Source organism: Anticarsia gemmatalis, chromosome 2, assembly GCF_050436995.1.
Source record: "Anticarsia gemmatalis isolate Benzon Research Colony breed Stoneville strain chromosome 2, ilAntGemm2 primary, whole genome shotgun sequence".
NCBI classification, from domain to species: domain Eukaryota; kingdom Metazoa; phylum Arthropoda; class Insecta; order Lepidoptera; family Erebidae; genus Anticarsia; species Anticarsia gemmatalis.
Window position 1 is genome coordinate 13,502,956 of NC_134746.1, and position 14,887 is coordinate 13,517,842.

A 14,887-nucleotide genomic window follows, 5' to 3' on the forward strand; every position below is an offset into this window, starting at 1 on the left:
AGAACGTAATGTCCAATTACCGTGGTATTTTTTATTGCCTATCTCCTAGGTAGGCCATAATGGTTGGTGATAACGGTACCCTAGTCCTGCTGACCTCCTCTGTGTGAATGTTTCTACGAGCATACGATCACGTACGACCGAACAAAGAGATTTATCGCGCGACTGTGGTTGTTTAAATTCACCCACACGAGCGCAAACAATGTTTCTAATGGAACCTTACAGCTTACTATTTTAAAGCTCGTCTTTTAACATTTTTTTTATGAATTTTGTTTCCTAGCTGAAATATACGGAAATAAAGAAAATTTTAGCTTTGATAGGCCCCTGCTGCTGCAACTAAATAGTCGATAAGAAATCAGCAACAATGGACGCCTTACGTGCCTTTAATCATACCTAGTATACCTTCTTTTATTATTCGCATTAGAAATATCATTCTCAAAGATTTTAATTTTTATCGTAAAGTATAGAATAAGGCAAAATAAACTATAGGTACTGCATGCATTTAATTTTTACCTATAAAGTAAGACACTGAAGAAAGCAGTACAAACTAAGCATACATCCTGTAAAATGATTGAATAGTTCAAGATCAATTCCTGTCAACATATTGCCGCCATATTGTCTCAATCTCGTTTGGCTTTCTCCCATAAGTCCGTCAGTGTGTTGACCCCGGCGAATGCTGCGGGACGCTGACTAACCGACTTCCAACAAAGAGGTTACTATACCTTATTCACATTACGAAAAAATAAAATGTAAACAAACCATAAAAATGATTCTTGTAATGTCGTCTTTGCAAAATAAGTATATAATAATATAATTAAGTATATAAATTATAAAATATTCCTAGCGAAAGACTCACTTAGTTTTATTAAAATACGTCCGTTCCTTACATTTGTAAATGGTAGATACAACATATTTATAATTCTTCTATATTATTCATAATTATAATAAGGATTTTTTTCAAACTTATGCTAATAAAATATTTGACATGATAAAGAACCTAAAAAGGCAATGATTCTAAAATTTTAATGCATTTATTATCCTGTCAACTAAAGTATTACACCCGAAGTAACCATTTTGCATGACAGAGGGTCATTTTTAATTAGGTCGGGTTATCCCGCCATGTTTATTTCACTCTTTGTCAACTTGTTGATGCTAGCGTACTTTCTCTCTGTTATAGTTCTGTTATTTTATATCTATTAGTTTTAAATTGTTGTTTTTGTTAAATTTGTGTTCTTTGTTAAGTTTGTTATTGGTTTTATTGTAAAATGAGTGAACCTGGACATGTTCATAGTAGGGTAAGGAAAATTAAGTTTGAGAATCATTGGTTACTTTGTTTACCTTTTATTTTTTCGTAATGTGAATAAGGTATAGGTTTAACTGTTATCTATGTTTGTGCTTATTTTACTTTTTGAGATTTACTTCTAATTAGTGGTAATTAGATGTTGTTTAGTATGTTTTGCAGATTGAGTTGTATTTCAATTTAGTTTCATTCTTTTTTATTTTAATGAGAGGCCAATTTCTGCTCTCTGCTATCGACAAAGTAGTACATAGATAAGTTTACTGAAAAAAATGAAAACTGATAAGCGCCCCTAGTGTGTTCCGCGGGAACTATTTTTTAGGAACGATTTAAATGTCAAAATATTCTTTACCCTACTCTACAGAACAGGTAATAGCTAATTGGAGTGTTTATCATAGATTATGTAAATACACTTACCGAAAATTTCGTAAGATTCTCCCTTTATTCATCACAATAATATTGTTATGAATAAAGGGAGAAATTCCCTCGACTGATAAAATAATGAATGATAGGACAAAAGTAGTTGATACATTGTTTTGATGAACTTATCTTTATGTTAGGATACATTTTAATTGGGTTTTACCATTCATAGCTCGTGTATTTTAGTATTGCAATTATAAATGTAATAGGCTAGAATTAGATCTCTATCTTCGAATATAACAAACATGACCCTTGATAAAATGATATGGAAATAAACCATATAAACTCAATATAAGAACATGTGTAGCAGTTCCTGTTTAATTGGGAAAAGTTTCACAATTTATTGTAAGTACTACAATGTTACATTATGCATTGTACATAATTATTTTACTAATCTATGTGACATTATATAAAATCTATGACATCTTATTGCCCTCAACACAAAGTGATTATAAGCGTTCCGCTTAGTATTAAAAGTAGTTCAGTTTTCTTGCCGATTCTATTAACAGTAATCAAGAGCCATTTTTAACCTTGTTAAAACCGCAGTAAGTATTAACAATCTTTCTTTCACTTTTTCTCGAGGAATACTTTAATTAACGATTAAATAACTAAGAGCTTTTGCTTAATTCTACTTAAACTCAATTCAATATTTTACTTAAAGTTAAGATCTGCTTGAATTTACTACAAAAATACTGATTTCGTAAGTCAGTTGCTTGTTTGGTTATTTTTAAGAGAGATTTATGTGATAAACCGGCCATATTTTGAAACTTAGGTTCTACTAATTAATTATTTTCGGTAAATTTATGTCAAAATAAATGTGTAAAAAAATCAATACACATATCAATACTAATATTATAAATAATCAAAATAAATATGCCCGAACGTCCCGAAGCCTTCAGTCCTGATTCCCGGAATTTCGGTGGCAGGTAGTGCGAGTAGGCTGTGCGATACTTTTACACACACGTACAAGACACGCACACTAGTATAAAGGGCACGCCATTGGCTGGAAATCACGTGCTTTTTTAATTTGTTAATATGTCAGTGTTGTTACGTAATGTAATGCCTCTTTGTATGAACTTTATGGTGAAGTCTTAATGGCATTACTTATGAATAAACATTAAAATATTTTGTGGTAATATTACAGCTTTTATGATAATACAAAAGGTCTAAAGGTCCATTACATTGTCGTAGTTTTTGTCTGTTGAGTAACTAGGTATCTGCCTAATTCATATTGCTCGGTTCTAGGGGTTTCAGTTTGAACTCTTGCGAAGTCACTATTAAACCTACTGTTAAAGAAAACAACATGTTCAAAAATAAAGTTGTTGACCAAGAGTGGTAATTTCAAAGAAATACATACGTTTTTGTATAATATTGTGAAGTTTCGTCTTCCTCAATTAATCTTACCAAATTGAACCAAAAACATGCTACTCAAAGCAACCTCTACATAAGATCTCATTTCCTTGATGTAGGAATAAAACCCGCAACATAATAGCCGCGCAACTACAATATTTGGAACCAAATATTAAAAATCAGTAAATTCAAATTCTCCCTTCATACAAGTGTATTGTGTAATACCATTAAAATTATCTCTAATGGTGAATTAAAAAAAAATATACAACTTAAACATACTTTTTATTGTTATTATTAAGTTTTTTCTAAGTTAGAGAGAAGTGCGACTGCGCCTGAAGACTATTAAACTGTAATTACAAGATGTACAAATTACTTTATGATTTATCCTTAACTATAATTCTTGTTGTAGGCGCAAGTAACTTCCAACGGTTACAATCAATAGTGACGTAATAATTTCAACATCATTCGACAGTCAATGCCTCTAGTCATTCGGTGAATGCCATTGCATAACCACTGATTTGCAATATTTGGTCAATAAATAATTACAAAGCTGAAATTCTGATCTATAGGTACCTACCCATAGTTCAGAAGAAGTAAAGGAGAGTACCTACTCTCCTTTACTCAAACTCATATGGTTCTTAGCAATATTGTCATTTGTTAATATAGAATACAAAGTTTGTAATAATTATGGTACTACGTAGGTTTATTACAAACTTAATTCCTTATCACAAAGTCTTAAGCACCTATATTGTTATTTTTTCATTATACATTTTATATTTTATTAATATTTTTTATAGTATTTTAAAATGGTTTTATAGATAATAACATTGCTATTATTGTTTTTTTTATTAGTAGAACAGACATAATACAAAAAAGGATAGTGCTATGTAGGTACTTTAACGTCTAATAAAAAAATACATCAAACAAACCGCTCGTGTAATTAGATTATGTCACAATTAAATAAGAATGTTTTAAAATTAATATTCACGTTACGAACGACCCCATAAGGATATATAATAGTACTATAATTCCTAAGTATTCTTAATTATTGGTATTAAATCTCATCAATGATTATACTGACTGCATAATAAAAAGGAATAGTATTTGATTATGTACTTAGGTTTCAATTAAATATAAAAAAATTACATACTAGGTACTATTTAAACGAATTCTTCAAACATTATAATCGTACAGCATATTCATTACATTATTCTTCTATTTTTAGGTATGAATAAACAAAACTTAAGTCTACTACTTAAATTGTAAATAATTTATAGACAATTTGTTTCATTATTTTATTGTCATTATTGTGTAAAACGAATCGCAACTTTTATAGTCTGGCAACATTTAACATGGCGTTAGCGCGCGCTCTCACGTTGTATTGTCATCCTTTTCGGACATATAAGGAAACGTATCGCTATCTCTGTTATCGCAGAACAGATAATAATTTTCTTTCATGCCTGTGATGTAAAACAAAATAAATTGTGAGAGCCGGGCCAGCCGTGAAACGGAGTACTTTTCTTTGACGTTGCATGATTCTGTTCTGTGGTGTAAGTGTTTTGCGTTAATATTCGTGATTTTTAAAAGAAAATATCAGTTTTAAATGGAACGAATACCGCAGGCGTAGCGGAGACTATGTTAAAAATTAATGTGTGTGTTCAAAACGAGATTTTATAATATTTTTTCCATGGAAATGTATTTGTAAACGACATTTACCGAAGACGAACTGATTTTCCGCGAAAAACATTTTTATAAAACAAAGGAAATTGTTTGGAGAAGTGGTTGGAGACAAAAGGGATCTAAATTGGTAAGTAGAATAGATTGTAATTTGTAAGTCGGTCGCGTAACATTTTACGCACCACGATTTTTGAGCAAGTACTGCAAGTAGCTAACGCAAACACAGCTGAGTGTACGGCTATGACAATATTGTTGTAAGAAGGTTTGATACGCACCGACGTCAACTTCTAAACAAAAGAATGTACACTAATATATTCGTAATTTGAATTAAACATAAAGTTGAGTTAGATTTCAGTTGGAAACTACTTTGAAAATAGTTAATGTAGGCCATTCACTGTCGACATACATAGATATCCAAGGTTCACGGTTAAATTCATTGAAGCTGTTAAGAAAAAGCATGGTAAAAATAATCAATTTGTTGAAAATAAATACAAAGCAAAATTATTTTCAGTGATCAATATCTAAAATATTGTCTATTTAAGTCATCTTCATTAATAATAAATTAAATTCTAATTCATAAAAAATACCACATCTTCAAATCTTATCAAATTTAAAGTTATTTTTATCCTTACAGTATTATTCAATACACTGACTAAGTAAATATAATAATCCTTTTCGAATAAGTCACTGATAAAGTTTAGATTAAACAGTCACTACTTCCCGTACGCTAAACTCAAGGTATGCTATTGATAATGCCTTTATTGATAAAATGTCAATAACCTTGACATACAAATAAAACTATAAATTAAAACATCATCTGTTATATATTATTTTAACATTTGTACAATCTGTTCCATATATTCTAAGAATATTTGATATGTTGAAGAAGTATGGACTTTAACGGCAAATATATAATTCTCCTATTTATTACAATGTTGATTCAAGTTTATTAATAGCTACTGAGTTACCCATTTACTTGTAAATATGGAAATGTTATTGTAGTGTGTTTTGTTTGTCATATTATCAGCATTGACTTACAAGCATGGTTTTAAAGTACCTATGTTGTAAAGAAATGTTCATTTGGTAGAACTATCACCCAATGCTGATCCTGTAAATGTTTCCTCTCTATGTTTAAATATAAGAGGAAAGCAAAGTTGCTGTTTCAATTTAAATTAAACAATGATTTTGGTGCATAAACAGACATTTTTAGAATAGAACAATAACTATCTTGATAAAATCTAAGTTGTGAAGTTGATTGTTCATCAATATTCTCTTGTAACTAGTAAACTAGTCTATACCCAAAACTTTGTAACTATAAGGAATAGTATAGAGGAGGGAATTCAAAGAAATACTGTCGCGATTCTTCTGCTATCGCGACATAGTCCCGCGAAAATTCGCGGTCAACGTTAAGATACACAAACCATAATCAATAAAATTTTGCTCAAACAAATCAACGAAAAGTTTGACGTGTGGTTTTCCAGACATTCTTTATGAAATCATGCACAGAAATTGCTTGAATAAAAGGACATATGGCATCATAGTTCATTGGAACGCATTCCATGTGGTCTGCGGCGCACGTGCTGGGTCCAAGCCGGATAATGACCGCACATTTTTGAGGCCCTAACTGAGCACACCGTATAATTTGGTCCATCCTGCTCTCGCGCACACTTTAATCACCTTTAATGGTAGATCGCCGGGGGCGGGGCGGTGATTTATAACCAAACTTGTCTAGCCCCCGACCAATGAACCGAGAACTCCCAATTTTCACTCAATACCTACCTTCTCCATGAAACAAAAAGTTCGCTAGAGTTACAATTGAACTGGTGGTCGTGATTCCCGCTGTAGGTTCTTACTGTCCAAAATGCCAGGTGTCGATTCGATCTAGAATAAATTGCTTCGAAGCAGGCTCTTAAGTTCTAGTTATCAATTAGTTTTTTGTACGCGTTGGAATGTTTCTTTCGCTGTTTGGATGGAATGGCTTTTGTACACTAGTACTGTTTTATGAGTGCAGCCCCTTTTGATAAAGCACAAAACGTGTTTCTTTTAGACAGGGGGGCTACGCAAATTCCCGCCTGGAACGTAAATACTTTTGTGTCGGTAATTTCATTGTTGAGCTTCCCCTAATACACGAATTACTTGCGGGAGTCGAAAATAGATTTTATCTTTGTTATTTACATCTATGAAGTATACGTCAGACTAATATTTGAACAATTTATATTCACATAATACGTGTAATGTGCTGCTTAAATCGCCATATCCTGGCCGATTGTTTGCGGTACAAGGCTTGAATTTTAAACGAGAATGCCATTGTCGAGGTAAAGTTTCGAGCGAAATTTGTCGGCGTATATCATAGCTACTGTTCTGAGAAATTTTAGTTTAAGTTCATGGAGAAGAGAAGGTATTATGTTAACTACGTGAATATTCAACGTGGGTCTCTGTGGAAAAAAATGACTACGGCATGGAGGCCTTACTATAATGCATAAAAACGGAAATTCGATGCAATTTCGTTTCTTTCTTATTACAATTATAACCGTTATAAAATTTTGGTCGAAGTATGTTACGAGAATATTACACATGCTAATTCGATACTGCCTATTTCGTGTCAAAATAAAATAGACAAAAGTCATAAACAAAGACCACATTTAACTAAATTATCAACTGTTGTAGGCCCTCAGGTTTTAATATGGAATACGTCCTGCTTACGTTGTGCCTGATCAAGCTATTGTTTACATCAGTAACTCAGCTCAAACCTTGAAAAAACAATATTTTTCCATGCACTACTCCATCGCTATTCATTTATTTCTATCCTTAGATTGTTTTTAATAACTGCTAATTTCCTCTTCGCCTTCAGTAGTTGAATACCATTGTTCTCAATTGACAGACGAATTAAAATCAGTACAAGTGATTGTCGTTCAATGAGATCAATGAATTCATTGGTAATTGATTGCTAAACGATCACTTGGATGTGGTGCCTCGTGTTCTATTGAAACATTATCATTTGCAGTATTTATCAACCTACGTACTCATCCAATCATATAAAGTTATGTGACATTCCTTTCAGAAGTTTTTACCCCCGGTTTTTGAGCACATTTAGCGGTAGTTTATCTATTCAATAGCGTTTTTTTTTATATGAGTTTAAACTCTATTGAATAGATAAACTACCGTTAAATGTACCTCCGAAACCGGAGGACTTTAGACTTTTTCTTCTTATCGATTGGTTCGTGGTCAACCTAGAGTCAAAGTTGTTCAAGCCGCCCGAAGGCCTTTGACGTGGCTTAGTTCTTAGACTAACTGCTAGGTAATACTAGGTATGTCATTACCTTAACTATAACATTCGGACTATATTTCGCTTAACAATGAAATACATGTCACATTTCATATTCATACATACATATCACACCTTTTCCCCATAAGGATAGGCAGAGACCAAAGAACGCCATTTGGAACGATCCTTACAAATTTCCCTTGCCTCATTCGCATCCATACATCTTGTAGATGACCGCTGGTTTCGTGTACTACGCACCTGATTGTTTTGCAAGACATCACCGGTATAATCTGTGTATGTCTTTCTAAAGCGTGCCCTCCCGGCGTTACATATCGATCAAATCTTTAAAAGCAAATAAGTAATAATGAAAAACAATTAGTTACAAAAAACTTCTGTCTCTATTTTAAATCCATTCAATTCACTAGTAATAATTAATTTCCGATTCCATCAATATACGGAAAATAAGTTATTGACTTTAGCATACATTATTTCATAATATGAACGGTATTTTCAAGGAGGTTCAAATGTCAAAGACTCGATATAAAGGTCATACGATAGGCTTTAACAGTGTTTCAGATGGGTTTAACCCAATTTTCGTCAACAGGTAATAGTAAACATAAGAATCATAGCACTGGCAAATATTTTCATTAATTTAATGACGCTTTATATTGCCTTATATTGTGACTCTTTAAAGTTTTAAACTTGCTTCTTTAAGGCCAACAATAACACTAATAATAACCGGGAAATCCGAAGACCACTGGCCCTCCGAAGCACGGGGACGCTCAATTTAAATACCACTTTGCGGTCATCTATCTATGGAATGACCGCGCCAACGGTTGCTTAAGCCACGGATCGTTTACCGACTGGTGAGCACAACTGGCTATGAGCGCCTCAAACACTTTAGTCATTGAAAAGTTTATCCGTAAGTGGTTAAACTGATATAAGTGTTAGTTTTACATACATATTCTTAGTTCTCATATAGCCCAACCACAAGGCTAGTATCAATTTCGATCGTATAGTAAAAGTGCTAATTGTTCGCTGAATTAATAGCGTTCAGTTTCCGATTACCGATGCTAAGCGTTGCAATGCGATACACAGTTGCACCTTGCTCGCCTTGACCGCGAATCGAACCTGTTATACCGTGCGATATACGTTGCTACGCTAGATTTTATCTAGGTAGATTATGTCAGCTGTTTGTGGCATTCGTAGGTAATAAAAGAAAGTTTAGTGATGTTTTGATTTTTTTGATACATCATTATACACTCATGCCTTGAAAAAAAACACTGCAGAAACTTAAGTAGGGTGAAATGTTAGTAGTGTACAATACAAATTAGTCAATTTTCTGACTTAATACAAATTTTGATTATAAAAAGTTTCTCGTACAAAACGTTCTGTACTTCTTCTTAGTTCATACCTTTGCGTCAGTATGTAAATTCTGATTAACCGATTAGAAGGACATGACCGATAAGATCCGTATTACATAGTTTTACATCAAAAAGTTACATTAAATCGTTGAATTAATGTCCAATTGCCTCATTTCCGTTGGTATGATTGCTGAGAACGAACACTAATGTATAATATGTTTCATGTACATATGTACAAAAACGCATTAGCACGAGATTTGCTCGGAATGAACGATGTTTATAATAATGCGACAGCTGTGTGTCCCACGGCTGATGTTTACATGTCCTTCGTTTCAAGAATGTGCCCATATATTGATATTTAACGGAAGCGCCAAGATGAAATATTTAGACAATGTTTTGATCGATTTAAATTGTTATTTCCTTTGTCTATCTGTTTGGGGTTTTCCCATTAGTGGTCTATTATTTACGAGTGACTAGTGCCAAAAATAGGTCAGGCGCCAATTTGATTAGAAGACAAAGTAGGTAGTCGTCATCGCCGAAATCGGTCAAAGAGATCACCATATTAGAAAATGTGATAAAACTCAACACGAAAATTTAGAGCACGCTAGCAATGCCTACTTCTAAAATGTATTTAACACAAATTTCAACGCACAAAAACAAACAATACCAAAATTTTTGGAATTAAATTAATCTAAAACATCTAATATTTCATCACATCCTCTTTATTATACCTACAGCAGAACATAAAAACAAAAATGTGGTATCTGATCACACATGCAGAGGTCATCTACTATCTACGACCTTATGACGTCACGAATCACGGCCATGTGGCAATTGCTCCTCTCAATTATAATTTTGGGTCATCGTCTGTCATCGCCTCATCTAAATGTTCAATTGATATATGTACTTTATATTGGCTAAGTAGTTTTTGGGAGTGTTGAGTCTAGCTGACGGTTTCTATGCAAAGAATTGTAACGTTCTCTTGTCGAATATCTGCGTAATTCGTGAGTAAATTGATCTATTTCTTCTAAAAAAAATTCGAAAGTATTAGGTTAGATGTATATTTGTTACTATTCACTTGATGATAGTTTATACGTACATACATATAATCACGCCTTTTTCCCATAAGGGAAAGAAGAGACCTTCTTCTTATCGTATGGTTAGCGGTCAAACTAGTGTCAAATTTGTTCAAGCTGCTCGAAGGCCTTTGACGTGACTTGATAGACTGTTGTCTTGATAGACAACAACCGGGACCGACTTTTTACGTGCCCTCCGAAGCACGGAGACGCCCAGTTCAAATACCAAAGAGCGCCATATTGTAAGATCCTTACAAACTTCTTTTCCCTCATCCATACATCTTGACAAACAGGAGACAGTCGTTTATTACTTGGTTTAACACATCTAGGCTACTTTAAGCATACTACAGTACTACAGTACAGTACTACTACATACTAAGTATGTTCTAATTATTTCGTAAATACACTGGCAATTTCTGGAATGTGATAAGACGCTAGTTAATAATATTTGTTTGAGTAATGATTGTATCCTAAATTAGTTTGAGTTAGTACGATAAGTTAATGAAATGTTGTTGTAATATTATTGTATGCGATTACCTCATTATTTTTATTACAATATCCTTCAATATTGACCGATTGTTTTATCGGTGAGAATTTTCCCGCGTTGTAAGATCCTGTGTTGCTTATTAACTTTCTCAAAATACAGTGTAACATATTGTAATGTTTATACTATTGGTTGATTTGTTAGTGATTGTAGCAATTTTTTTTTATCCTCGGCTTTTACTTAATTCGGTAATTGCAAATGGCCAGCATTGTGGATTCGAGGCTAACCCCTCCCTCATCAAGGGAGGACACCTTTGCCCATCAGTGGGACATTAATGGGTTAAACTTATTTATTTTTATCCTCGGTTTTCCCGGTTCTGAATAAGTTTCACTTAGTTTATTATGAGGAATTTTGACAGTTGCTTTATGCTCATCTACTGTCTTTTTATCTATAGAGGATAGCTCATCCGACACTCATACATAAGTCAATTAAATATTTTTTATTTTTAGCAATTTTTGGTCCTTTGCTTCTGGAATCTTCTTTTAAGACTTTCCTTATGAATCTTAGTATCACTGAAGCAACATTTTATTAGTAGTATTAAGTTGTTAATGTTAATGTTCAATCCTTATTCGTGAACTGTACGTGGGATGGTCTGAGGTCACAGTGACCGTTACGGAGCCAGGCTGAGCTTTACAATCGAGTTCATTGTAACTTAAACTTGTATATCACTCGTATCTCTTTCTAGTGCTAATGACGGTTTAAATAACATAAGTTAGTTCAGTTTACAGTGATAACAAGACAAAATTGCAGGTATCACACCAAAACACCCGATTACCGGTGACTGATGGGCAAGAGTCTCCTCCAAGTAAAAAGGAGAGGGTAGACCTTATGAAAACATAGATAAATTAATTACAATGACTAAAAATTCTACACCCAATTACTTAGGTTTATATACATCATAGCAGTAAATATTTAGTTTTAATGTGGTATTGCATACATAATATAACGTACAATTTAAATATGCTTATCTATAATGTATATGTTGCAACGGGAATGGCTCAATAAATGGAATGTCATTGGCAGTCATTTAACACTGATTGCCAATCGAACGATTGTGCTACCAATGAAACCAATAAAATATTGGTTTGTTTTTGTTTCAAAGGCTAGGATACACTGAGACGTTCTACAGCTTTTATTATCATATTTCTTGAGGACATGCAAAATCCCATGCGGGAGGACACCCTTTCCCAAGCATTGCTACAGTTTTGGGTACTGCAACTATTTGTCACAACTTACTTGAAATTTACGAAACAGTGTCAATCAATCATACAGTGATGTTATTCATGAAAAAGTCTATCTATTTGTTTCATGACTCAACCGTTTAAACAGATTTTCGTGAAATAAATGTGATATTGTGATAGTCGAAGACCCGGGATCATACATAAATTTCAACAAATAATACCTGCAGTCATAAGCCAGTAAATAATTAGGTTGCTTATCAAGCCATATTTATTTCCCAGAATACCTGCAATCGCGTTGTTTGGTCGTTGTGATGATAAGTGTTCAATGGACCACTGTGTTATTTAGTGAAGTAGATAGCAAAGAGCTTTATATTGCAAACTTTAGATACAAAAGCTGGACTTTCTACATATAAAGTTAAAAGAAATAAGTTTATTTATTCACAGACACGTAAGCGCTTTATGTACAGTCACGAAGCGCACTGAACGTTTCAGACAATAACAATTGAAACTTTAAAATGGGCAACTTATAATAACTTTAAGTTCTTATATTAAGTATGCTTATCGACTGTCTGGTTACTATAGTACATGCTTTGCTTAGTTAGGAACCAGGTGATCGTGAGTGAGTCTCCCAAAGATATTTATTTATATATTAGGTAATAAAATCTCTTTGGCTTCAAGAATCACAAATGAGTACACGGTTCATTAGGTTTCTTTCAGTGAGCTCGTGAGGTACCCAAATGTCGAGCTTTTTTGTGTAGAGAAAAGATTTTATTACAAGTTCATTCATACTAGGTATAATGCGAAAAGACTTTTTTCCCGACCTAATATTATTAATCAGACTATTTTAATACTCCTCCTTGACAGATTAGCATTTTTCTCGTATCTATGTAGTGTAAACTTGTGGCCGTTTATATATGCTCACATAAATAAAATAGCATTCTTTATCACTATAACTCCATTGTTTGCGTTTAGTAAACAATTTGTTTGACATTTTATCTACTCTAATACAATTGTTCTACAGTTCTATTGCCAAAACAACAACACGGTATTGTTTTCTGTATATTTGTCACTTGTATATCATTTTCTTGTTTAATCATAATATAACATAAAGTTTCTGATTCTTGCACTATCAGCCTTTGGGCACCAATAAATACAAAGTCGGGGAAAAAGTCTTCGCATTATACTATGTTTGAACTTGTAATAAAATCTCTTTAGCTTTAAGAACCAAAGAATGAGTACACGGTTCATTAGGTTTCTTTCAGTGAGCTCGTGAGGTACCCAAATATCGAGCTTTTTTGTGTAGAGATAAGATTTTATTACAAGTTAACTATAATGCGAAGAGACTTTTTCCCCGACCTAATAGTAAGGATAGCGATTACGTATGTTACTGATGCATGAAGTTTGAAGAGAAGAGCTCTTTCCTTTGCCGAGATTATTACCTTACCTGCTAAATCTACATCATATACATTTACATTGGTTTAATAGTGGTAGAAATGGAGACCGCACTGATCGGTTTTCAACATATTAGAAAACGTAAGCAGAATGTAGGTATTTCCTTAAACTGCAGAAATACAATAATTATGTATTTTTCCCTTCGTAAATAATGCATAATATAATATATTTCTCAAGAATTATGTCATATATAGTATTTAAAAGCATTACGTAATGGGAGCAGTGACTTCATCAATTATTGCCTATTAAAATTATATGAGCATTTAATATCACTCATAATTTGCATTCATTCTTACGGAACAGTCAATGTTTTTCGATAGTGTCTTCTTAGAAGAAAGTTGTGACAAATGATAAAGGGTATATAAAAACAGAAATATACCCTCAACTTTCTTCAGCACCATGTTGACTTTGCAAATTTGTCATGTAAAAAGAAATACTTCTGAGCAACAGTTGAATTAATTAATTACTTTTGTATCACACACATTTATTTATCTTTAAAATACTTATAAGTATCTTGTTTAAGTAAAGCTTCCTTCTAAGAAAGTTTCAAAAATTGAAACGCATTTTAATATGACATATTTACCTGACTGTGAAACTACCAACCTGTCATGTAAGTGCAATTACCAAGGAAGGAAACCCTATCAGTGTCAACCAGTTCTCCAAAGCTATCAAATATAAATAGACCTCGCACTTCCTTATGTGTGTCGTGATCGATTCTTTTGAGGTTTATAGAGATTGAGTATAGTAAAAAATGATAGGATAGTAATCTGGTGTACCATTAAAAGGCTAACCTGAGTTTCCAAACACTGCCATTTTACTGTGCAGAGAGTGAACAGCACACACCTTTCTGTATGACCATCACGCACGGTGCGAATTGTGTGATTCTGTTGTTTACTTCAAGATTAATGGCGACAGCAACTTACTATCAAATTACTTAAATGACCTCGTCATAAAAGACCTTATTCTGGGTTTTTCCCTATGCTTGACTAGGCTTAGTATGTTAAGACCTCTTCATGATCCCTTAACTATAAACGCAGCTAAACAACCCTCAGTATTGTCATACGTGCTTACGGCCCACCTTCCCCCACGTCCCATCTGCTAAGATCCTCTCAGAACCCCTTCGCTTCGCACAAGTGGCCAACAATCCTCACCAATTACTCCCGGGCCCCGGTCTTCAAGTGCATTGTGTAGCCCTGCATTCATTGGCTGATCATGTCAATTGGACTCCACTCCGACAATTGGCCAATTGTCGGCCTCGGCGATA

General features: G+C 33.5%; 1 protein-coding gene across 3 annotated transcripts in view; it reads left to right on the plus strand.

The window, feature by feature from the left end:
• The first annotated feature begins 717 nt into the window (after positions 1-717).
• ogre (optic ganglion reduced) overlaps positions 718-14,887 on the plus strand; it is a 69,373-nt gene continuing 55,203 nt past the window's right edge. The window contains exon 1 of one of the 3 annotated variants that reach the window (XM_076133819.1): positions 718-1,292. The gene's annotated coding sequence lies outside the window, so the exon portion shown is untranslated. Of the gene's footprint in view, positions 1,293-4,481; positions 4,872-14,887 lie in introns of those variants that run through there. The other 2 variants (XM_076133829.1, XM_076133809.1) reach the window with 2 other exon arrangements.